Source organism: Erythrolamprus reginae, chromosome 4, assembly GCF_031021105.1.
Source record: "Erythrolamprus reginae isolate rEryReg1 chromosome 4, rEryReg1.hap1, whole genome shotgun sequence".
In the NCBI taxonomy this organism is placed as follows: Eukaryota; Metazoa; Chordata; class Lepidosauria; order Squamata; family Dipsadidae; genus Erythrolamprus; species Erythrolamprus reginae.
This window is the reverse complement of record NC_091953.1, coordinates 83355105-83382266: the sequence shown is the minus strand read 5'-3', so window position 1 is coordinate 83382266 and position 27162 is coordinate 83355105. Positions and strand designations below refer to the sequence as shown.

Genomic DNA, 27162 nt, shown 5'->3' with positions numbered 1-27162 from the left:
ATTACTTGCAAGGGAAAAGAGGGCTTACAGAAAATGTGAAAGTTAAACAGAGGTAATATTAGTTAAATGTGTTAAGAAATCTGCAGCAATAGTTAATTTCCAAAGTCATTCAGTATTCAGTAATAATGGCTAAAGTCTTTTTTTTTATTCAGGAAAAATTCAATCTCAATCCTGAGCCCAAAAATCACAATAAAATTTTACCTCTGCTAAATCATAAAATTGCTGTTTGATAATTCAAGCCAGAATATTCTCTTTCTTTTTCTGAAAAAATTAATCTGACAATTGTTAAGTCCATAAGGGTAAATGAATTCATTATCGACATTACAGATTCAACAGCACATCATGAAAAATTGAAACAAATTTCTGCAGAGTAGATATATAATATAAACATCTCATATTTTCAAAGCTTTGTAAATTTGACCAACCATGCAACTTTTATTGCTCCATACATACTGCCAGTGGTTGTAACACATTTAAACAGATTCTACTTCAGTTGTACTGAATTAGTGTTTTCTCAACTTCTTTGAAAATAGTCTCACCCATAGTTGTTCCATGCAAACTATTCACAGAGGTGTTAATTTTTAATCACTTCAAATTCAGCACTGACTCTACAAATAAACAACAACTGAGCAATATTAGTAACATCTGTTGCCTTGTTAACAGCCAAGGAAAATCTCTCACAATCAATTGCCTTGTGATGTTGTTACCAATGTTCTCATCCTTCCAGCAGATGTTCTCAACAAAATGGTAATAGTCTTCAACAGGTTTATTTTATCTGGACACATTTCTTAGGTTGCTACAAACAAACACAATTTAATTAACTCCCCCCCCCCCCAACAGTTTTCCTTAACTGTTTCCTTAACAAAAAAGTCTTACTTTGGTGCAGTGTCCTTTTTATTATTGTGAAGAAATTCTACTGTGATCAAATATTCCATTTTAAATTGTTTTAAATTATTCTAATTGTTAGTTTCCTTTGAATTGGAATGTTGTGATAAATGTTTAATCTAGTAATGTTGACATATATGTTTAAACTGTTATTGAATAAGAAATAGGATGCTTTGCCTGTTGAACCCCAGTCTGAGGTCTGCCCTACCTGGGGGGTGGATGGACGGAGCAAAGCAAGTGGCAGGTAAGGCTATAGCAGCAGCAAGACAGACCACAGTGATGGCTACTTCTAGCTGTGCTGACCATCTGTTCATCGCCCCAAGTCTTCGGAGAGGGGCGGCATACAAATCAAATAATAAAATAATAACAATATTCGGGTGCCCGGACTGATTCTGGTTGCACTGACCTGTTCATGATTAAATGGTAGATGGGGACAGGGAGGATGATGGCCTGGAGGACCCAATGGTAAGCCAACCTGTTCATCCATTCATTGTCCCTGAAACCATAGTGGGGGCCCATTTGAGTCGGTGTGGGATGTACAAGGCTCTGATTAACCCGGTGCCAAGACAGCCAGGTGGTCTAAAATAATCCACCCTTCTCTTTGCTTTCAAAGTGAGACATTCAAAATACATGTTTCTCTCTTTTTAAATTACTTTTTTATATAGTATATGTACTGGTAATGAAAATAAATAAATAAAATGTTCCAGTATTCCAATTCTTAAGGCACTCAAAATGCTGTTGTGTTATTGCAACTTGTTGTATGGGGAGGAGCAGGGAAAAACGATGAGAGCGCCGCATAAAGTCTCACGAATTTTTAATTTGGGATTGTCCCATGGGATTGGGTGGCATTGAAGTCGAATCAAATAAACTTTGCCATTGTAGAAAAAAGGCAATTGTAATGAATACATAAACAAATACATATGGTTATGTTCCAATGAAACCTTATTCATGGACATTGACACTTGAATTCATATAATGAAACAATCATGAAATACTTTTATTTTCATCTTTTCCTACCATTTTAAAATGTTTTTTAAAAATCATTTTTAGTTTATGGACTATACAAAAGCAGGCAGTGAATTAAATTTGACCCATGGTCTGCTGACCCCAAGTTTATAAAATTAGCCTTGTGAACTGAAGTTTGATGGTTTGAATCCCTTTATAATGTATTTGTTTTTCTTTTCCTGAGCTAGCAATTATAACTGTCTAGTTTGGTTCTGCAGTCCTTTGGATTGACTGTTTGCACTCTGGCCCTGTTACCTCACTCGAGGTTGCACGCCACTCTACCAAGGACAAAATGCTCACCCAAGTCTTGCATTGGGTGTTGAGGAGCTGGCTGAAGGGGGTCTGTGGATCCTGAATTTAAACTGTTTGTTACAAAGCAAAATGTCCAGATGAAAGCCTTGGCCAGGAGCTATGTCTGGTAGCCTAACATGGACTGGGATGGGTAGCTACCTAAACTCTATGCCATTTTCACATAGTTTCACATATTACATATACTTCATGTGAATTTGGTTCTATGCTTCTGTTTATACAACCAAGAATTATATTAGCTTTTTTAGCTGCTGCTGCATACTGCTAGCTCATGTCTAAGTGATCATCCACGAGGACTCCAAGATTGTCAGATTGCACCTCTGTCACATTGCAACTCTGTATATTTGGAGTAATTTGGACCTATAAAATTACATATTTAACATAGAGCTGAAGAACTATACACAAGATGCACATGTAAGGCTCCCTCTGTGTGTGTATGGCTGATTTCACATATTTCCTTTTCTGGGATCCTGGAGTATTCTCAGGCTTTCCAGCCTGACTAGAGAGAAAAGAGCCTCAAACATCCTTTTGTTTGTTCCTTTTCTCAAGAGATGTTGAGTCTGTGTGACACTAAGAGCTTTGAATAGTTTGAATAAGTTTCAGAAAACAGGAAAGCTGCTCTCCTTTTTCCCAGTGCAAAACACTAACACATCAAAAGAACAGTGAATGACACTCTTTAGAATTGCCTTTGGAGTCTTTCATGCGTGCAAGCATTCCCCACCATACCACATCAGGGCATCAGTAACCCAGTTTTGCCTGACAGTAATTGCTTACTTTATAGTTCTATAGACAAGGAAGATAGATAAACACACACATCTGTTTAGCTTCCTAGAAGGGAAACATGTTTTCCTGTACAAGCCCAGTTGTTCACATTTCCACATCAGCTCGCAGGCTTAAAAGATCAGCACAAACATTCATACATATTTCTGACATGCAATTTTCTATTTGGTGTAGTTGTTTGTTTAGATTTATTTCTTTAGAGAAATGCCTAACATTGAAAGAATTAGAAAGTGCCAAATCAGGCTACATTCTTTTAAAATGAAAATACACATAAAATTTGTATTCATAGTCTGTCTTTTATAGTTATGTTTTTGGTAGGTTGGGCTATTTTATCTTTTTGTGTGAAGACCAATACAAAGAATGAATTAAGCAGCTCTGCTTTCTCTTTACTGCCCATTACTTTTTGCCATCTTCTCTCTTTACAAAATAATAATAATACTAGCACCTGCCTAATCTAGCTCCTTGGGAAGAACTCAGTAGATAGATAAAATGTAAAATACAGTCTAAACATATAGCTGATTGTACAACCACCAATAATAATAATAATAGAAATTTGAAAATTTATGTAACATAAGTGAAATTTGCATCTATTATATTCAGCAACTGAGTAAAAAAGGGCAATTAAGCCCAATCCTTTCAAGTGGAATCAGCAAATATTAGGGAAACAGAGGCTGATGCAATAGCAAGAAAAGTGAATCTTCATCAGCTTGCTCACATTCATTAGAATATGTTTGTTTTGTTGCAATAAGATTGGAGGGATGTATCTATAATGACTACCACAAAAGGATATTAAAATAGCACAATAGGCCTCAAACATAGAAACATAGAAGATTGACAGCAGAAAAAGATCTCATAGTCATCTAGTCTGCCCTTATACTATTTTATTATTTGGATTTGTATGCCGCCCCTCTCCGAAGACTCCTGTATTGTAGAATACTGTATACTGTATACATACATATAATATACTGTAGAATATTTGCTGTATTGTATCTTAGGATGGATATATGCTTATCTCAGGCATGTTTAAATTCAGTTACTGTGGATTTACCAACCACGTCTGCTGGAAGTTTGTTTCACGCATCTACTACTCTTTCAGTAAAATAATATTTTCTCATGTTGCTTCTGATTTTCCCCCAACTAACCTTAGATTGTGCCCCCTTATTCTTGTATTCACTTTCCTATTAAAAGCATTTCCCTCCTGAATCTTATTTAATCCTTTAACATATTTAAATGTTTTGATCATGTCCCCCCTTTCCCTTCTGTCCTCCAGACTATACAGATTGAGTTCATTAAGTCTTTCCTGATACGTTTTATGCTTAAGACCTTCCACCATTTTTGTAGCCCATCTTTGGACCCATTCAATTTTATCAATATCTTTTTGTAGGTGAGGTCTCCAGAACTGAACACAGTGTTCCAAATGTGGTCTCACTAGCACTCTATACAGTCAGATCACAATCTCCCCCTTCCTGCTTGTTATACCTCTAGCTATGCAGCCAAGCATTCTATTTGCTTTCCCTACTGCCTGACTGCACTGTTCACCCATTTTGAGATTGTTAGAAATCACTGGCCCTAAATCCTTCTCTTCTGAAAATTTTGCTAACACAAAACTGCCAATACAATACTCAGATTGAGAATTCCTTTTCCCCAAGTGCATTATTTTACATTTGGAAACATTAAACTGCAGTTCCCATTGCTTTGACCACTTATCTAGTAAAGCTACCAAACCTTCCCCTATGTCACTCACAAACATATTAAAAAGAATATGACAGATCCTTGTGGCATACCGCTTGTAGACAGGCTCTGTTCAGAATACTCGCCATTAACAACAACCCTCTGATATCTACGCTTAGCCAGCTGCAAATCCACTGAATTGTCCAGGGATTAAGTCCAATCTTCACTAATTTATATCAGTTCTTTATGTGGAACTGTATCAAAGCCTTTGCTGAAGTCCAAATAGGCAATATCCACGGCACCACCTTCATCCAACATCTTTGTGACATAGTCAAAGAAATCAATGACATTAGTCTGACATGATTTGCCCTCAGTAAAGCCATGCTGGTTTGGGTCCAATAATTTATTGGTTTTTAGGTGCTGATTTATCTTCTTTTTGAGTAAAGTCTCCATCATTTTAACTATAACTGATGCCAAGCTAATTGGACTGCAGTTACCAGCTTGTTCTCTACTGCCCTTCTTGTGGATAGGCACAACACTGGCCATTCTCCAATCATCAGGAACATGTCCTGTTAAAAGGGATTGGTAAAATAAATCAGTCAAGGGGGTAGCAATCACACATCTGAATTCTTTAAGAAATCTGGGATTGATACCATCTGAGCCCATTGCCTTATTTATCTTTAATTGTTCAAGTTCTTCTAAGATATCAGCCGCTGAGATCACTGGAGCTGAATCCCTACAGCTGGAAGTTTGCATTATATATTCAGTCATAGTATTATATTGGAATCTGTCTTCTGACAAAACTGAACAGAAGTAGCTATTCAAATGGTCAGTGACCTCCTTATTCCCATCAATGTACTATATATATTATCCCCATTACTAAGCTTTGTGATGCTGCAGTTTTTCTTCTTCCTATTACTAATATATCTGAAGAAGGTTTTATCCCCCTTCTTTACAGATTTGGCAATTTCTTCTGCTTTTGAAGCTTTGGCAGCATAAATTATCTGTTTCGCTGCCTTCTGTCTCATTTTATACACCTCCCTGTCAGCTACACTTCCAGACTCTTTATACATCCTATAGGCAGACTTTTTTACATTGACTATAGCCCAGTGGTTCTCAACCTTGGGATCAGGACCCCTTTGGGGGTCGAATGACCATTTCACAGGGGTCACCTAAGACCATGGGAAAAGACAAATTTCCAATGGTGTTAGCAACTAAGGCTTCTATTCTGGCATCTCGGAACATATTTTTACAATCCAACCAATCAGGTGTTTACAGGAGGGTGTCCCTCTGACCTCTTGCCAATCAGCTTAAAGATCTGTTGGAAGAATTGGCGCTAAACTTATAGTTGGGGGTCACCACAAGATGAGGAACTGTATTAAGGGGTTGCGGCATTAGAAAGGTTGAGAACCACTGCTATAGCCCTTACAGCCCTTACATCATTACTAAACCATAGTGGATTCTCCTTTTTACCTTTAGTCTTCCTCTGTTACTAAAACCCTGCAGATGATATTTCTCTGATTTGAGGAATGATTACATGATTTTCTCTGCCCCACAATTTGTAACTCCTGAAAATGATTAATTCTTGTCTTCCTCCATGCCCTGATTCAAATGCCTTTTTCTGAACTTTTTATTCTTCTGGATGATTTCTCTCCCCCCCCTTCCACCCCCCAGCCTAAGCATCCTGACTACTCCCCTTGGTATCTCTTTCCCAGTCCCTGCTTGCTTCTAGCTTCAGACGAGTCTCCTTAACTCTTTTCACCTTTTTTCCTGTCCCTGTGTTGGATCTTTCATAATCAGCCAAAAATCTCTCTGCTTGCTGCTCCCTGCTGTGCAGTTTTAGCGCTCAGCTAATCCTAGCCGGAGGATCCTCCTCACATCCAGCATAATTCCAACACATGTTTCAAATGACTAAAGAGCTGTGGCTCAGTAATCATCCACTGTGCACATGTTTTACTTGCAGAAGTCCCTTTGTGTGTTAGTCAAGAACTTCCATAAAGTTTTGTGTTTTGTTTCAAATCCTAGAAGTACAATTGTTCCAAAACTTGGGAAATTGCTTCTTATCAGATTTAATAATATTAAGCTACAGGGATTAGATGATTGGATTCAGCCTAAAACTTTTTGATAATCCCTTGTAATGCAATCTTTTGTAAAGCTGAAAAGCAGAGATTGGGTGGGGTAGGGCAAGTGAGAGGTCACCGGGAACCTGTTTTGGGGGCGTGGCCAGGCAACTGTTGCTACCAGTTCAGTGACCCAGTCCACATGTCCACTAACAGTTTTCTCAAACCAGTCCAAATTGGTAGCATTTCACCCCTGACTTCTACATATGATATATATCCAGAAATATATACATGAAATTAAGCAGGACTTAAGCATTGCCCATAAAATCATATGCTACAACGTCCTTCCTGTCAATGACTACTTCAGCTTCAACCAAACAATACATGGGCACACAACAAATACAAACTCAAAGTAAACCATTCCAAACTCAGTTGTAGGAAATACGACTTTAGCAACTGAGTAGTTAATGCATGGAACTCACTTCCTGTCTCTATTACCAAACCCCCAAAATTTTATCCTTAGACTATTCACTGTTGCCCTCACCCGATTCCTATGAGGTCAGTAAAGGGCATGCATAAGTGCACTGCATGCCTACCATCCCTGTCCTAATGTTTCTCTATTATCAGTATCAATATAATGTATATAAACAATGTTACATCTTTGTATACTACCAATACACACCTGACAAAAAAATTTTAAAATATAACTTTGAAATAGGTTTGTGCAGACAGGATTTCAATTTAAGGATGCCTTAATTTACCTATGCTCAAATAACTTAGAGTAAGCACAATTTATTATAGTGAGTGTTGATAAAACAGGATAGTTAGAGAAAGACTAATTTTCCCAAGGTTGCCTATTGTATTTCATTCAAATTTCATTCAAATTAAAATTAGGCTATTCACATCCATCTTCTCATTCATTTTACTGTTACTTGCAGCTCTACTCTAGCTGTACTTTTAATCAGATAATGATGCAAAAATAGCAAAATTATTGGTTAAAAAGACCTGCTTTGCGTGGAAATAAATGCTTAAAACAGCCCCACAACAAGTATGTTTATTGCACACAAATTGTTAGAGAACACTGGATACTTGTTTACACTGAAAAATGACTGTAGCCACAAAAAGGTTGGTTTACTATAAAAGTAAACAAGTTATCATTATGGCAGAAAACACATTTTTCATTAGCTATTTTCATTCCTCATTGTGTTCATTAAAAAAATGTTCTCAGAGAGAGACTCCTAAAACCCAGTTTTAATTTTATTAGCAGTTTTAGCTTTAAAAATGTTTAAACAGTTTTCTTGCTTAAAAGAAATATAATGATGTTCCATATATAATTCTGGATGTTTGTTTCGTTAACCATACATCACCATAAATTTGCTTTATCAAAAGCAGAAGTCTGGCTCCGAAGCAGAATAGTGTTGTTTCCACTTCTATCTACTCTCCCCCCCTTTAAATAAAAGCTATGGATGTGAAGGATGATCTGCTACAACATCTGTCATCCCACAGATCGCTGGGATTGATTTGATTGATCAGGTTGGCTAGACAGGTATTCCTCCTCTTCCCTTGCCACTCCATGTGCCTCCTTCCCAAAGCTAGCACACTCAATGGAATGGGACAGTCAACCCAGATAATAGTGTACCAATCTGTGCAATCCTGCTAGAGTCTCCAAACAATAAAACTTATATATTTATCAAGGAATTTGCAACATGATTATTCCGGCGCAAGGATAAGCTTGCTACGTGAATTGACTTACAATCACAACTGAGTGCAAAATTTCTTTTGCTAAATGAGACAGTTGTTAAATGAATTTTGCCCCCTTTTATGACATTTCTTGCTAAAGTTGTTAAGTGAATCACCATGGTTGCTGAATTAGTTGTTAAGTGAATCTGATCTCCCCATGGACTTTTTCATCAGAAAGTTACAAAAGGTGATAACATTATGCTGGGGTACTGCAACCATCATAAATGTCAGTTGCCAAGAGTCTGAATTTTAATCATATGACCTTGGGGATGTTACAATGGTTGTAAGTGTGGAAAAAGGTCACATGGTTGCCTTCATGCCTAAGGAAGGAATAGAACTCATGGTCTCCAACTTTCTAGCCTGATACCTTAACCACTGTATCAAACTGGCTGTCCTCAGCCAACTACTGTATATCCATAGTTTAACATTTCTCTAGTTATTTCTATGTGCAGCTATGATCTTATCCTTTATCTACACTCTCAAATTATTTATGCTTCATTTTTCTTATCTTTAACAATAATATTTATAGTGTACATTTCTATTACGCCCTTTAACATACCACTATCATTCTCATACAAATTGCTAAAATACTCTTGCTAGTATTTCTTCACTTTGGTTACATTCTAAAGTATTTTATCTTTTCTATCTGCTTTATCTGCTCACCTAGTTGGAAGCTTCTTGTGTAGTCCTTTTCACCCATTTCCAAAACAACACCATCAACATTGACTCTCCTTCTTTCAAAGTCTCAACTATTCATAGCTCCTTTGGCTTCATTCTTATAATTATATTTTTACATTATAACTTTTGCTTTGTTTATCTATAACTAGTTTTCTTGTCCTTTTTACTTTATTATTCACCAAGCATCGTTTTTCATAGTTTCCATAATAATAATTGGGAAGAGTTTGATCTGGTGACACCTGATGAAGTGGACATGGCCATTGGAGCTGTGAGTTCTGCCACCTGTTTACTGGATCCGTGTCCCTCCTGGCTGGTTTTGGGAGAGAGCAATCATGGGCTTCCCTAGGTATGCCCATGTTACACCAACACTCCGTAGTCTGCATTGGTTGCCGATCAGTTTCCAGTCACAATTCAAAGTGTTGGTTATGACCTATAAAGCCCTTCATGGCATCGGACCAGAATACCTCTTGGACCACCTTCTGCCACACGAATCCAAGCGACCAGTTAGGTCCCACAGAGTTGGCCTTCTTTGGGTCCCGTCGACTAAACAATGTCGTCTGGCGGGACCCAGGGGAAGAGCCTTCTCTGTGGTGGCCCTGACCCTCTGGAACCAACTCCCCCCAGAGATTAGGACTGCCCCCACCCTCCTTGCCTTTTGTAAACTCCTCAAAACCCACCTCTGCCATCAGGCATGGGGGAATTGAGACATCTCCCCCAGGCCTATATAGTTTATGCATGGTATGTTTGTGTTTATGTCTTGCTTTTTAAATAAGTTTTTTTTTAGATATTTTAAATATTAGATTTGTTACATTATACATTATTGCTGTAAGCCGCCCCGAGCCTAGGGAGAGGGTCGGCATACAAATCTAATTAATAATAATAATAATAATAATAATAATAATAATAATAATAATAATAATAATAATATTTTCAAAGTTCTTCAACACTTGTCATCACAATTCTCTTTAGTTTCCCTCAAGCACTTAACACATTCTCTTTTGCTATGTTCATTTTCCATTGATTCCATTACTTGATTAATATATCTTTTAATTTTTTTAATACACACTTGTATTTTCTTTCTGCAATTTTCTCTTTTCTTTAGCAATATTTCACATTATTTCTTTTCTTTAATGCCAATTTTCCCCAAGATTCATTTTTCATATTACTCAAATTCAAAAGCTTTCATTACCCTTATATCATTTACTAATTATTTTAAGATTTCATGCTATACAATCACTTTTTAAGTATGTTATTTCTATTATCATCCATGGATACACTTATGTTTAGATCACGTAATAAAAATAGACCTTTTTCTAAGCAGAATTTACAATTCTTAATTATTTTCCAAAGAGCCCAAGAGGTTGTTCCCACACCCCCATGATTCATTAGGAAGGGAAGACAGAATTATCTATTGCTATGAAAATCTGGTGATTTTCTCCATGTTCTTAAGAAAAGATATAATTTCAAGTGAAAAGGGGATCCAGGATTTTTAAAGTTAAGATTAAATTTCTTATAATAATCAAGATGAAGGAAAGCCATGCTAGAAGAAGGGAGGGAGTGAATATTAATAGACAGTTTGCTCCCTTGCGGGATGCCTCAGGGATCGGTCCTCTCCCCCCTGCTATTTAATATCTACATGAAACCGCTGGATGAGATCATCCAAGGGCATGGGGTGAGGTATCATCAGTATGCCGATGATACCCAGTTATACATTTTCACCCCATGTCCAGTCGGTGAAGCAGTGGAAGTGATGTGCCAGTGCCTGGAGGCAGTTAGGGTCTGGATGGGTGTCAACAGGCTCAAACTCAACCCTGACAAGATGGAGTGGCTGTGGGTTTTGCCTCCCAAGGACAATTTCATCTGCCCATCCATTACCCTGGGGAGGAGGGAATTATTGACCCCCTCAGAGAGGGTCTGCAACTTGGGTGTCTTCCTCGATCCACAGATAACATTGGAACATCATCTTTCGGCTGTGGCAAGAAAGGCGTTTGGGCAGGTTTGCCTGGTGCACCAATTGCGGCCCTATTTGGACAGGGAGTTACTGCTCACAGTCACTCATGCCCTCATCACCTTGAGGTTTGACTACTGCAAAACTTCCTACATGGGGCTACCTCTGAAAAGTGTTCGGAAACTTCAGATCGTGCAGAATGCGACCGTGAGAGCAATCACGGGCTTCCCTAGGTATACCGATGTCTCATCAACACTCGGCGGCCTGCACTGGCTGCGGATCTGTTTCCAGTCACAATTCAAAGTGTTGGTTATGACCTATAAAGCCCTACATGGCATCAGACCAGAATACCTCCGGGACCACCTTCTGCCGCATGAATCCCAGCGGCCGATTTGGTCCCACAGAGTTGGCCTTCTCCGGGTCCCATCAACTAAACAATGTTGGCTGGCAGGGCTCAGGGAAAGAGCCTTCTCTGTGGTGGCCCTGGCCCTCTGGAATCAACTCCCTCCAGAGATTGGAACAGCCCCCACCCTCCTCGCCTTCCATAAAATGCTGAAGACCCACCTTTGTCGCCAGGCATGGGGATAATTACCCCCCCCCCTGTTATGTTTTTGACCTCTATTGTATGATGGACTGGTTTGAATGTGTATGATTGTGTAGTTGGAGATTTTATAATAATATTGGTTATGTTATTAATGTTTTTAATTGGTTTTAAATTTTTACTATTGGATTTGTAATGCATTGTGTTATTGTTATGTTGTGAGCTGCCCCGAGTCTTCGGAGAGGGGCAGCATACAAATCTAATAAATAATAATAATAATATCTTCAGCTGCAACTAAGATTTACATTTAATGGTATTACACTGAATTGTACTGAATGATTGAAATATTGAAGAAGAGTAAAGTATTTGTTTTTGGAAGACTTGAAAAGGAGAAGTACAAGGATGGAAGATATTGTGAAAAGGGACAAAAGCTCTCTTTCTGAGCTGAAAAGAAGATGAACAGCTGGAGGAAAAAACAAATGTCATTAATTAAATGTTTTACAGTTGATTTGCCCATGACTAATTAAGATGAACTTCAAGAAGCGCTTTTCTGGTTAAATGGTTCAAGACAATGGCATACCTCCCATATTTCATTATTACTAAATCACTGATTACAACTTTCACCTCTATTATTGTTCTAAAACAGGAAACATAACAATAATCACAAAGAACAAACTATGACCTTTGAAAATTCAACAAAATATCATTAGAATTCTCCATTTCTCACTGATCTCTAACCATTGTTTAAAAACATGATCCCAAAGACACAGCTTTGGTCTCAATCTATGTGATTCTTTCCATACCTTTACATTAAACATTTCCCCCATGGATTTGGTGGTTTAAAATGTTTGTTTGTAAGCATGTAATTTATTTATCTGCTTGCTTGTTAGTAAGATTTAGAAGCTTCCCAATTCACAAAGATCCTGGGTGCTTTACAATGTTTACAAACAACGAACAGTAAACAATATAACAGTAAAAAATACCTCAAATTCTTAAACCTCAGACTTGGGGCAAGCAACCATGTTTTCAATGATTTTTTTCCCCATGATTTCTTGAGCATCATTGGATTAAGAGCCATATGAAACTCTGCAAGGAATCTGTTCCAGAGTGCAGGCACATTTCCTAGGTAACATTGTTTAATAGAAAAATTCTGCAGTGATCCATTCCGGCTAATTATACAGCATAGGCAGTATCTGTTGGAGATACTGTCGGTGGTCCCTCAAATTACTGGGCCCAATGTCTTGAATTGCATTTAGAATCTGAATGACACACAGCACAGAAGTGCTTGTAAAATACTGGTATTAACTGGCATACTGAGACATACCCATTATTGCTCACATCTACTGATGTTTGGAATAGTTATAATTTCAAGGACAGCGCCATGTTGGATGTATTGCCTTTGTGAGGTGACTGAGCCCTGAATAATTGATGAATCTGTATAAACAATGTCTTGGCCATAGCTGCCATTTGTACTTTGACCAAAAAACTCCACCCCAGAGTGTGCCATTCTTGTGTGGAGAATTGTACTTCATCCAAGACAAAACAGAAAGTTCTCAGAGTTTTAGCAGAAGAAGAAGCAAATACCTACAACTATTCAATCTTGTAAAAATTGACCCTGAGTCCATTCTTTCCCATCTGGTCCCTTATGGCCTCCAGTCAATGGGTCAAGACACTGATAGTATTTTATAGAGAAAAAACTCACAGCCATTGGATGGATGCATCATGCGCTGGCCACATCAGGTTGAGCGAAGTGGGGGGAAGTCCCAATATGTCATGTGATGCTGCTTTGACACCGTGAGTTTAACAACCCTGGTCTAGGCTCAGGACTCAGATTCTCCGTCTGAAAGTGATCATGAAGAAGCTGCTCCAGTTGAGCTTGTAGATAGAATGTCAGCTCAAGAAGGATGGAGCCAGAAATCACATGGGCCCAACCATAGATACTACCAGCTGGGAAAGTCAGGTGAATAGGATGTAAGAATTCCCAATCCATTAGTAATAATAAATTTAATGCAGACTAAATTTAAAGAAAGAAGAATGAAGAGGATGGGAAAAGTAAAAGAAAAAATAAAGAAAAATAAAAAATAAAAAGTAACAATAAAGAGAAAAAATTATATAAAGAAAACCTCCCAACCTCACAAAACATATAAACAAAGTTAGTAACCCTTCACTCTCTCTAAATTTGCACACATTTATCTCTTTGTTCCATATCTAATCTTTTATCAATAAGAAAATCCATAAAACATCATGTTTTCAGACCTGGGTGTCAGCTAAAGGGGAAACAGAAGTACCAACAGATATTATTTTAATCTTGATCAAATAAACCTTTTATTTTTTCCTTCATCTTAATCTTTAATATGAATAAATATTGTAGTAAAATTTGTTTTTTCTTCATTTGTTCTTTGTCCCATTGCACAAAGTTCTACAAGACTGTAAGAAGCCCCTCTTATAAATCCAATAGGGAAAAAATATCTAAGTCAATCTTTGGGTTTTTCATTTATATTTTCCTTTTAAATTTTAAAACCTCTACCACTCTCTTTTATAGATCCAGTGAAACATCATTTCTAAATCATTTTCGTGGTCTGTCAGTTGCAATTCTCCTTTCAATACCATCTCTATTTTGTCAGATAAAATTTATCTGACATTTCTTCAATAACCATTTTTGGACATAATTCTATTTATAGAAGCAGACTTCATTATTGACATTGTTGATATTGTAGCTATTTTCTAATTGAGCTCTTCAAAAGTGTCCTTCAGTATTTTTGTTAGAATGTCTTGCACCATCTATCTTTCCTCTACCTAAAATATTTAGTCGCCTCTAGTGCCATAAGGGCCCACAGGGTTGGCTTTCTCTGGGTCCCATCCAGGGGTGGGCAGCAGGCAGGATGGGGTGGAATGCAGTTCCAATGGTGGAAATGAAGATGCATGCGCAGTTCCAGCTGATCGGTGACTGTCCATTCTGGATTACTGGGCTCAGCTCGGCTCTCCTTTTTTTCCCTGCTGCTGCTGCGTCTGCATTCCTTGCTTTTTTCCTCTTTCCCCCTTCCTGACTTCAAACAAGCTTCCCTCTCTCCTGCCCGGCTCCCCTCCAGCCTCATGTGGCCACCTCCCACCTGAGGTGCAAGCAGAAGACGTGGGTGGTAGCGGCACTGGCAGCATTTATGTTTCTGGCAGCACCCATTTGCCTAGCTACCCAGCCTGAGGCGGGGGGGGGGGGCAACCCAGGAAGTGTGAAGCAAATTGTCAACCCAGCGAGTGACACTGGTAAGGTTGTAAGTCGAGGACTTAACAGTTCACTTGAACAATGATGATCATTCAAGCCACTCCCACCTGGTCACATGGCAGGCAAGCCACTCCCACCTGGTCACATGACCATTAAGCCACACCCACAAATATGCCACACCCACAGCGTGGCAGTAAAAGTTTTGGCTGCCCATTACTGGTCCCATCCACCAAACAATGTTGGCTGGTGGGGCCTCTGGAAAGAGCCTTCTCTGTGGCGGCTCTGACTCTTCAGAATCAATTGACTCCAGAGATCTGTACTATTTCCACCCTACCAGTCTTCCAGAAAGCCGTTAAGATCTGGCTTTTCCAGCAGGCCTGGAATTAGGAATGACTGTGTGTATGTATGGCTTTTTAGGTCATTATGTATTTTATAACATTGTTGTTTTATTACTGTTGTATTTTTTAAAAACTGTTTTTAGTATTTGTGACTATTGTTAGCCACCCTGAGTCCTGTTGGAGTGGGTGGCATGTCAATATAAATATTAATAATAATAATAATTTGTGAAATCCTGAAACTGTTTATCTATGTTTTATGTTGTAAAAATGTATTTCCCCCAAGAAGCTGCTTGTATTTTATCATTAATTCCAAATCTTATTATAAATGTTTCAATATCCCAATTTTATTTAAACCTTTAGTCTGTGTATCTTTCTAAGATGAAAAATTTATTTAGCATTTAGCTATTAAAATGGCAAATCTGAATCAAATTGAAATTTAAGCCTCCCTAACTTTTAAGTTAGACTATTATAAGTTACTGCTCTTGGGCAGAAATTAACAAGTGAAACAGAATGCAGTTGCCTGCCAGCTAGTGGATGAATAGCAATATAGCATTAGGATTTAGACATGTACTGCTTCACAGTACAGTACTTCACAGGCCTGTCTAAGCAATTTACAGAGTCAGCCTGTTGCCCTCAACAATCTGGGTTCTCATTTTACTAATCTTGAAAGGATGCAAGGCTGAGTCAATCTTGAGCCTGCTGAGTTTCCAACTGCCAAATCACAGGTAGCTGGCAGACAGCAGAAGGAGTCTCCAGTACTGTGTTCTAACCACTGCACCACATAACTTGTAATAAAGGCCTCAGGTAACTCAGTAGTTTATTACAGAACTCATGCCAGGCTTGGCAGGTACAGACTTAGAACAATAACATACACACAGGCTTATATATAACAAGCTGCCTGAGGCAGCACCCAATCCCCGCAGAGAGAAACTTCCTGCTTACATTGTAACTACGGGCTGGCGGCCAATCAGCACCCTGGATAGGGACGCCTATCGCCCGGCTCTAATCTGCGGCTGTAACTGAGCAGATATAACACTCCTATCCCTTTCGTTAGCACACACGTAATCTTTCAAATATTCCGGTCTCTTACACAGACGTCCAGATCGCCGTAGCTCTATTGTTTGTTCCTCCCTGGTCTCCGGACTCGCCCCTCGGCTTTCCTCGCTTACAAGTGGCAAGGCTTCTTCCGAGCTGTCAGTTTCCACATTGCTTCCGCCCCGGTTTAGGCTTTCCCCCAGGGCATTCCCGGGGTGGCAGAGACCCCTTTCCTCGCCAGTATTCATTCCCTTATCTATCCGAATCTGGTCCAAATGTCTCCTCCACACTCGGCCATCCCTTAACATGACCTCAAATGACCTGGGACCCAGCTCCCGGCTTATTCTACCTTCTGCCCAATTCTGCTCTCCTGAATACGAGCGCGCAAACACCGTATCTCCCACTTTCACCTTCCTGACCGGGGTTTCTGGCCAAGGCACCGACTGTGAATACCACGGATGAAGCCTGTCCAAAACTATTCGTAGTTTGCGACCCATTAACAGTTCTGCCGGGGTCTTGCCTGTGGCCACGCAGGGAGTAGTGTGCTGTGCTAATAATAAGTCTGCCAGCTTCTTCTGCCACGAACCCCCAGTCATCTTCTTCAGGGACTCCTTGACTGACCTAACGGCCCGTTCCGCCTGGCCATTACTGGCCGGATGCCAAGGCGAGGTCAGCGCGTGACAGATGCCCACCGATGCCAAGAACGACTCGAACAGCACCGCTGTGAATTGCGGGCCGTTGTCAGAAACCAGGAGGTCTGGGAAACCCTGTGTGGCAAATACTGTCATCAATGCCTCTATAATCGTTTGCGACTGTGTGGATTTTAGGTGCACCACCTCCACCCATTTAGAGTGTGCGTCCACAATCACCAGGAAGGATTGCCCCATGAAGGGGCCGGCCAAATCAATATGTATCCGGGCCCAAGGGCCTGCAGGCGGCTCCCACGCCAATGGCTCCCCCCGGGGAGGAAAAGGCCGGTTCTCTTGGCATGTCCTACACTCTGCCACTCTTTGCTCTACCCCCTTATCCAGCCCCGGCCACCACACGTAATCCCTAGCCAGGCTTTTCATGCGTACAATGCCTGGATGGCCATCATGCAAAAGAGCTAATACCTGGCTGCGCTGTCTACTCGGAATTACCACCCTGCATCCTCTCAGCAGAATTCCTCTTTCCACAGAGAACTCGGTTCGACACCTGAAGAAAGGCACATACTCTTCGGCAGGGGCTGAGACTGGCCACCCCCTTAACACCCATTGCCTCACTTGGGACAAGATGAAATCCCGCCCCGTTTCCCAAGCTACCTCGGCTGCAGATAAGATAAGACCCCCTTCTGACAGCGTAAATACTGAACATGCAGGTGCCGGGTCCACTAAAACTTCGGCCAGGGGGCATCTGCTAAGCGCATCTGCATGAGATATATGGCGCCCAGGTTTATATAACAAGGTGTAATTATAGTTGGCCAGGAAAACGATCCAACGTGACATCCTGGGGGATATTACTACAGGGCTTTGACGGGAACCAGACAATAACCCCAATAACGGCTGGTGGTCTGTCACTAGTTCAAAGTGACGGCCATAAAGGTACTCGTGGAATCTTCGGACTCCCGCAATCAGAGCCAGCGCCTCCTTGTCGATGTGGCCATAATTTCGTTCGGCTTTAGCCAACGTGCGGGAGAAGAAAGCCAGGGGAGCTTCTGTACCATTTGGCAGTCTGTGGCTTAAGACTGCGCCCACCCCATACTGAGAAGTGTCGCAGGTGAGCACCAGAGGCAACCCAGGTGAGTACTAAGCCAGAATATTGTTAGAGGTAAGTAGCTCCTTAACCCCCATGAACGCGGCTTCCTCCCTCTTTCCCCAATGCCAAAGGGAATGCTTGTCTAGAAGTCTGTGCAAAGGCTCAGCCACCGATGCCTTATGCGGGATGAAGACCGCATAAAAATTTAGTAAACCCAGGAATGCTTGGAGCTCCCCCTTGGATTGTGGCCTGGGGGCATCCCTGATGGCTCGAATCTTTTCAGGGGTCGGATGTATCCCCTGTCCATCCACCGTGAAGCCTAGAAACTCGACCTGGGCCACACCAAACACGCATTTCTTAGCTTTCAGTTTAAGCCCAGCCTCCCTGAATTTAACCAAAACCTTCCTCACTCGTGCCATTAGTTCGTCTGTGGAACTCCCCGACACCAGGACGTCATCGAAATATGGCACAGTTCCTTCAAGCCCATATAACAGCCACTCCATCAAACCTTGGAAAATCCCTGGGGCAATGGAAACCCCGAACTGCAGCCTGTGGCATTTAAATACCCCCCTATGGGTGATGATCGCCTGGGCCTCGGCTGTCAAGGAGTCTACGGGAAGCTGCTGATAAGCCTGGGATAGGTCGAGCTTAGCAAACACCCGACCCTCCCCCAGAGTGTGTAGCAGCTGTTGCACTACTGGCAAGGGGTATGAATGGTGGGCCAATGCACGGTTCACAGAGCACTTATAATCCCCACACAATCGGATTCCCCCATCCCCCTTGAAAGCAATCACCACAGGGGTCTCCCACGCAGCCTGATCTACCGGCTCTAAAACCCCCTGGGCAATTAATCTGTCCAGTTCTGCATCTACCTTAGGACGGAGGGGAATAGGGACACGGCGGGCCTTTAAGCGAACCGCTGGGACTTTTGGATCTAAATTGAACGAAATGGGGGTACCAGTATAACGACCCAAGTTACTGTCAAAAACGGCAGGGAACTCCCGTGCCAGCTGCTCAAATCCCGACTCCCCCTTAATTGCATTTACCCCCTCCAAAGAGAGTCCCAGAGAAGAGAACCAGTCCAGTCCAAGCAGGCTTGCAAAAGGTCCATCCACTACTACGAGAGGCAGTCTGCTGGCGAAAGTTTTAAATTGGACTGCAAAACGGCCTTCTCCGATGATAGGAATTGCAGCTCCTTGGTAATCCCTCAGGCTCAAAGCGCAGGGCAGTAGGCGACTCTTCTTCCATGTGGGGAAACAACGCTTGAGGGTGGCCCATGAAATCAAAGAATGAGCCGAGCCTGTGTCCACCTGCATGTTACACCGAGAACCCCCCAATTGAACCACCACAGAAATTTTTTCAGCAGAGCCGGTGGTCTTCCTGACATAAGAAGAAGCAGGACGAGGGTAGCTGTACACCGCATTGCAGTCCTCTCTTCTAGTGGGGGGAAATCTCCTTTGTCCCCGAGGATTGAAGCCAGTGAACTCACGCTGCTCCCTGAACGGGACCGCCGGGGATCTACGAGAACGGCAGACTCTGGCGAGGTGACCTTTAGCGCCACAGCGCCAACACGCCACATCTCGGGATGGGCAATTTGAGCGAAAATGACCCCCCACACACAACCACGGCATGGCGACAAAGGGGGACGAGGACGCCCCGTCGGTGCTTCTCTAGCCCGATTCGTAGCCAACCTGCAGACTTCTTCTTCCTCAACCCCTAAATCGCCCTCCTCCTCTGGGGCCAGCTTGGGTTTATCCACCACAGTGGCTGCCTTTTGTGTGACATTAACCGAGCTGTCCATAGATGCCAATGATTGTGTAGATAACTCGAAAGCACGAGCCTCCGCCACCGCTGCTTGAAAAGTTAAATCCCGGATTGCCAGGAGGCGCCGCTTGAGGCGACCGTCTCTCACTCCGAAAACTAATCTGTCCAAAAGGTAGTCATTTAGGTCCCCAAACTCACAATATAACGCCGCTCTACGGAGAGCAGCCAGAAAGTCATTAATAGACTCCCCTTCGGCTTGATTTCGCTGATAAAAAGTGTAGCGACGAGCACACCTCGAAGAGGCAGGGGCATAATGGTCTTGTAACGTTTGCAAGAAATCCCCCCAAGACACATCATGGATGGAAACTGGGGCAAACAGGGCACGAGCTGTTTCAAACATATCGGGGCCACAAAACCCCAAGAAATACGACCTCTTCCTATCCCCCGAAATGTCCTGGTATCCATTTGAGATCAGGAAACAATCAAAACGGGCGACATAGGAGTCCCACGTCTCCCCTTGAGGATCAAAGGGGGCGAATGTTAATTGTACAGACATCCTGACTTACTGTCACAACTGTCAAACTTCCGCATAGGCTCGCTACCTCGTCGCCAGTGTAATAAAGGCCTCAGGTAACTCAGTAGTTTATTACAGAACTCATGCCAGGCCTGGCAGGTACAGACTTAGAACAATAACATACACACAGGCTTATATATAACAAGCTGCCTGAGGCAGCACCCAATCCCAGCAGAGAGAAACTTCCCGCTTACATTGTAACTACGGGCTGGCGGCCAATCAGCACCCTGGATAGGGACACCTATCGCCCGGCTCAAATCTGCGGCTGTAACTGAGCAGATATAACATAACTCATGAAAGCTGCAATAGCAGAATAACACCAAGTTTGTTGGCTCTGCATTGGTATTCATCGGTAAACTCTTACATAGCTTAGGGTCCCAGTTGGATTCAGGACCATGTCTTCTGAACAGAATCAATGTATTTTGTTGATTCTTCAAGGGAGAGTTGTTTTTTGCTCCTACACCATATTAGGGTAAGGGGGCAAAAGCCCCAGTGTAGTCTTACTTTGGTGCAGCCCCATTGTTATAGATCAGTTTTTTCCTAAGGTCAGATCAGCCTGTTCCCTATTCCCACACATATATTCTGATGTGCGTTTGGGAAGTAGGAGAATTGGGCTGCTTGGGTTCTGCCTTGGAGTGATTATTGTCAGCTGCCATGTTATATTTGCTTGTGTTTTGCTGCTAAGCCATGATAGACTGCCATTAACTGTAGGGAGGATGGATGAAATGTGGAATGCGTGGGGAAATGAAATAAGTTATGTTGTCTCCTCCAGATGCTGCTTCAAAGTCATCTGGCTGGAAGAAGGTGCTGAATACAAAATTTTACTTGGACTGACAATTACATTAAAACATCTTGCCTGAATCTGATTGGTTACACATAGGTGTTAAATGGGAGGCAGTTAGGTGAGGGAAAGGTTAAATTTAGGAATTTTGGCATGCAATTCTTAGTTTTGGTTTTGCAATACTGCAATACACTTGACCTCTAATAAAACTACGGTATATATTTTTCAACAAATGGAGCCAAGGATTATTTCTATCTAGAGGTTTAAGTTGTGACAGATCCAACAGCTTATACTGTGTTCACAAGTATATTTATTTGGGGGGTTTTGACTGCCTTAATGAGCACTTTTATTTTCACTGACTATTGATAATTTTATTGACAATATAATTTTACTGTTACTGCTGTAAAACATACATAGCTTAGGATATGATGATAGAAAATGTATTGTAATAAATAAGCAAAATAAATAAATAGCTAGTGAATACAAAATTAAAAAACAAAAACCTGGCAATAGACAAAGACCTTTTAAATTTTCCAGCCTATTTAATGCATTAATGTAACTATTAAAGATGTGGGGATTTTTGTTTAAAAAAGAAGGCAAGACCTCAAGCCAGCTTGTCTAACTCAGATTTCATGAGCTGGTTATAATTTAATGATCCAGAACATTCCACCTTTCACCTTTTCTTCCTTTAATCTGACAATCTTCACCTGATGTTTGTTGGCTCTAAATTCAAGTTGATAGGTGAATAAATGTCAACTTATATGGGAAGAATAAGGTCAGTAGGTTATATGTGAAAAATAATTCATTGGTGAGACAAGCATTTCATCATTATAATGCTAATTAGCAATGACAGTTGAGATTCTACTGACATTCCAAGAATGTAAAATTTTGTCCATAATTATCTTTGCCTAGCTGTGGCACAACTACCAGTTCTTTGAACTCTGAACTTGGATGATTTCATGGCTATTGGACAGTAAGAATAACTAAAAATAAGACAAAGCATTCAGCATCCCTGGGGAAATTCCTTGGAATGAAAGCAGATTCATTCTTCAGGTTTTTCTTTTTAAAGTAATAAATGCTCCAATATTAGCATATCTCAAGCTTTCAAGGGATGCTGAAATTGTTAGAAGAAAAGAACAAGAGAAGAAGCTAGCGGCCACAGAAGCTAGCAGCAAAAGAATCAATGTAGCCTCTTATATTTTCTAGGCTATTTTAAAGAGAAATGATTTCAAAGGGAAATAATAATATGCCCAAGCACAGAAATAGAATTTACTCAGTTATAGAGCTTTGGCTGTTTTGGGTTTGCTTTTTTTTAATCAATAGTAAGTTTTCTTGGCCAACTGAAACTTTGCCATAAAGCTGAGAAACTTACTATTCTTTGCCCAATGTACATCAGCACATTACTGGATCCTATTTGCTAAGTCGCATTATGATGCCATTGTGTTCCATGTCCAACCTCGGATTTGCTATATGTCCTGAAACATTATTCTCAAAAAAATAACTGCACAGAGGAAAGAAAAAGGATAAAGGGGAAGGCTCTGAGCTCTGAAAAGACCACAGCAACAGTAGATCATGAAAATCCTGATCTTTTTGGATAATAACATAGGCCAACAAGCAAACTATACCTTACACTAGCCAGGAATACCATCTGCTACTTTGGGAGGATAAAGTTAGGTGGCATCTTTGGCAACCTTAATGTCAGAGTCAATGATTTAAGAATTGCAACAACTCTTTATTAAAAAGTCAGAAGTTAGAAGTAATCGTTATTAACTTGTTGTCACATTTAATAATTCAAATATTTAGTCCACCAGAGACCCAAAATGGATGGTTTGTTAGTATACCTTATCTTCTTTTTTGTTAAATATTGTTCATTTTTCAAATCTCAGCCATCTCAGCAAGTTCCATTATCTTTACCAGTCACTCTTCCACCATTGGTAGCAGTGAATCTTTCCATCTGTGTGCATAAAATAATCCTGCTGCAGTTATCATGTACAAAAAAAGGTGCATTATTTTGTTTCAAATGTTTGTCCATCAATCCTAAAAGAAAAACCTTTGGTCTAAATTATATATTAAGTGTAGGTATTTGAATCCAGAATTTTCTAGCTTTTTTACACATTGACTAAACTTGGTAAAATCCTTTCCTGCCTTTTTTGCCAGTAGTTGGCTTCTTACATTCTAGAAAATTTCTCTGCTGGCATATGCTAATGAGATATATTTTTATAAAATTATCTTTAAAATTATAAGATAGTATAAAATTCAGTCCCATTTTTCCCATTGTTCCATATGTATATTATAATCAAATTTTAGCCCATTTTATCATACATTATTTTACTTGTTTTTCTTCTGTTTCAAATTTCAATAAAAATAGCGCCGGTAGACCTCACCTACCGGCGCCATTTGCAGGAGGCTTTGGGGAGACTGCGGACACATGGCATAGCTGCCATCTTGGATCTCGGTCGAGATCGCGAGACTTTGGCCGAAAATCAGGCCAGGGTGGCCTGATTAGTGACGTGTCCGGGCGGGGCTTGCCAGCCCTATAAAAGGGCATGCAGGCCCGGGCTCAGCCTTTTTGCCTGGACATCGTCAAGAGCAGAGACCCGCCCGCCCTCCCTATTTTCAGTGTGCTATTATGGGTCGCCCTAGGGGGCCGAATAGGAATTTTTTGCGGTCTGGCCTGTTAGCCGAACTGTTTTTTCACCTATTCCACACTGTGGAGAAGGATAAGTGGTTAGGGGGTGCTTGCACCTGTTAGTATAATTGGCTTACCTTTGGTCATTTGGGTAGGCAGGTTAGGGGCGGAAAACTGGGTGGTGGTTTAGCAACTGCGTGTTCTCCGTTGGGCATCTTTGGGGATGATTGACAGGTTCTATCCTATCTTGTGGTAGTGACAACCTGAGCAGTTGGGGGGAACCTGTCTTTGGGTCCCGCACATTTAATTCCCCTGTTAGGGGTTAGCTGGCGGGACCTCCCACATGCAAGTGCATGGCAGGGTCTCAGGTGAGGGAGGGGTCCCTCACCTGGACTAGCATGGAACTATGCCCATATGTTGCCCAGGAAGTTTATGTTACGTCATTTTCCGCCCCGGAAGCAATTGTTTGACCCTGCAGGTCCATTGTTTGGGTCATAGTTAAGTTAGGTTAATTATGCTAATTTAGTTGAATAAATTATGCAAATTTATTTTAATAAAAATGACCCAGTTTAAATCCAGCTCTTGTGTCCGCGTCGTTACTCCGTCTCTCCTGCAATAATACATTTTACCAATCATCATTTGTACACAATTCTGTATCAAACTCAGGCATACAGTACAACATTCAAAACTGTTGTGTCCGACTAAAACAGCCAGCTAGCCGCTGATTGGTTCTAGTGCGGCTAGCTCTTAGAATGCCGCCAAAAATAAATGGTTGTCTAAAAAAGTTCCCACGCTCTAAAAGTATAAATAGGGAAACAGATTAGACATTGCCCTTGTTGGGATTTGGTGCTTCAGAAGAGTTGTTGGCTGACCTGTCTTGTATTGAATAAACCGTTTTGAATCAAACGTTGCATCCTGTGCACTGATTTTACAAAAAACATGAATTCTTTTGTGTAGTTTAAATCTTTCCAGTAATTGTAATCGAAAACCATTGAAAACTTTATCGCTCTGCCACCAGTTACTCTTTTGGTTTTATTTTATATTTTCCTTGACAAAATTCATGATAAATTAAGTCCATTTGTGTTTGCCTATTATTATTGGTCTATAAAATGCTTCTTGTGCTGAGAATTGCAAAGATGTTTTTCGTCACAATCTGGATTTATAGTATCTCTGTTCTATATTTACCTTATGGCATCTCTAACATAATGACTTAAAATCCACATTAATCTTGACTTTATCATACATAAATATTTATGCCATCCAAATCCCAAGTTATATCAAGTACAGTACTTAATGAGATTTGCTAGCATTTTTCTCCAGTTCTTGGGATTTGAGAATACTTCATACATTCAACTTGGAAATGTCTATTGATTTGTGGACCACCTTTTGCTGCACCAACTGCATCTCCCTTATCTTTTGTATGCCTAAGGCCATTATTTTCCATTAATCTATAAACTATAATCTTCCTGAACAAACTTTTTTTGCCTTTTTGATCTGCTTTGAATAAATACCGCATTTTTCAATAATTCACAAGTATCCATTCACACAAAGTCATGGTATAAAGTTGCACCTTATCACAATATCACTGCATTGCATAATGATTATCACTGAATGCTAACAATCATATTACCAGTATTAATATAGTGATAGTTTTTATATATGGTTAACATAGTCTAACAGAATGGACTTGCAAAGGGATTATCTTATCCATTTGTATTTATAGCTCTTTGATTATGTTTATAACTCACAGTATGATTTGTTGAGGCTTACACTCCTACACTCTAGCCAATAAATTATAATTGCATAAACCTTAGCACACTCTGATATAATAAACCCCATCTCACATAGTGCCTTAGTGCAGGGGATTAAGAAAATGCTGTGCTAGAAAAAGGTACCCCCCCCCCCCATTGGTTATTTATTTATCCTTTGTTTCATAAAAAACTGCAAACCTGAGGTGATTGTTTCATTGTTTAAATTTCAACCATTTCAATTAAAATACTAAAGGAGGCTTGATATCCTAGATCCTAGCTGAGGTTAGAGCAACATCTCTCGGCTGTGGCTAGGGGGAATTTTTGCACAAGTTCACCTGGTGTTCCAGTTGTGGCCCTATTTGGATAGGGAGTCTCTTCTCATCTCACAATCACTTACGCCCTCATCACCTCTAGGCTTAACTACTGCAATGTGGTCTACTTGGGGCTACCCTTAAAGAACGTTTGGTGACTTCTGTTAGTCCAGTAAACAGCCGCGCGAGATGTTATGGGGGTATCCAGATAGTCCTATATTAGTCCAGCACTCCGCAAGCTGCCCTGGCTTCCGATTAGCCTCCGAATGCAATTTTTTAAAATTTCTTTGTTTTTTTGGTTTGTCAAGTACGTATCAAGTGGCATACAAAGATATCACAATATTTATATATATGATACTAGTAAAAGAGAAACATTAGAACAGGAGACGGAAAGCATTCTGGTGTACTTATGCATGCCCAGTGATGGGTACCAAAATTTTTACTACCACACTGTGGGTGTGTCTTGTGCAGGATGCCCTGCATTTTCTTTCAAAATCTTTCAGTGCAAATTGGGTGCTCTGGGGTAGAGCCTCCTGCCCAAATGGGGGGAAACCCCACTGCGTTCCCTCCCATTCAGGCAGTAGCCCACCCCTGTGCATGCCCCTTATGACCTCTTAGGAATTGGGAAAGGTCAACAGTGGATAATCTAAGGGTAAAGTTTCCCAGCGACTCAATAAATAGCACAGAGTTGGCCTTCGCTAGGTCCCATCAGCCAAGCAATGCTGGCTGGTGGGACTGTGGGGAAGGGCCTTCTCTGTTGTAGCACCAGTCCTCTTGAACCAACTCCCTCTAGAGATTTGTACCACCCCCATACTCCTAGTCTTCCGAAAGGATTTGAAAACACATTTATGCCAGCAGGTCTGGGGTCATTGTTTTTCCCTTCCTAGTAGAATGCATGAGTTAGAGGTTGTGACCCTCTAATGCAGTGATGGTGAACCTATGGCACGGGTGCCACAGGTGGCATGCAGAGCCATATCTGCTGGCACACAAACTGTTGCCCTAGCTCAGCTCCAACATGCATGTGTGTGCCAGCCAGCTGAGTTTTGGCTCGCTCTGGGAGGGTGTTTTGGCCTCCAGTGGAGTGAGGGATGGCGTTTTTACCCTTCCCCAGCTCCAGGGAAGCCTTTGGAACCTGGGGAGGACAAACCAAGAGCCTACTGGGCCCACTAGAAGTTGGGAAACAGGTGGTTTCCGGCCTCCAGAGGACCTCCAGAGGATAAGGGAAGCAGATTTCACCCTCCCCAGACATTGAATTATGGGCATGGGCACTCGCGTATGCACAATAGCGTGCATGCACATTTTTTCAGGACCCGAAGAAAAAAAGATTCACCATCACTGCTCTAATGTAACCTTTTATTGTTCAATTGAATCCAGTCTTGGTTTTTGGCATGCACAGTGCCAAAAACCA

The 27162-nt window shown here is 41.0% G+C and overlaps 1 protein-coding gene and 1 long non-coding RNA gene across 3 annotated transcripts in view; one reads left to right on the top strand and one right to left on the bottom strand.

Moving 5' to 3' along the window:
• The window catches only part of GLRA2 (glycine receptor alpha 2), a 197202-nt gene that overhangs the window by 110166 nt on the left and 59874 nt on the right, over positions 1-27162 (top strand). The gene's annotated exons all lie outside the window — the stretch shown is intronic.
• The window catches only part of LOC139166765 (uncharacterized), a 51882-nt gene that overhangs the window by 3722 nt on the left and 20998 nt on the right, over positions 1-27162 (bottom strand). Inside the window, exon 2 of the long non-coding RNA XR_011559032.1 lies at positions 22905-23017. This is a non-coding gene — a long non-coding RNA (uncharacterized lncRNA). The remainder of the gene's footprint in view (positions 1-22904; positions 23018-27162) is intronic.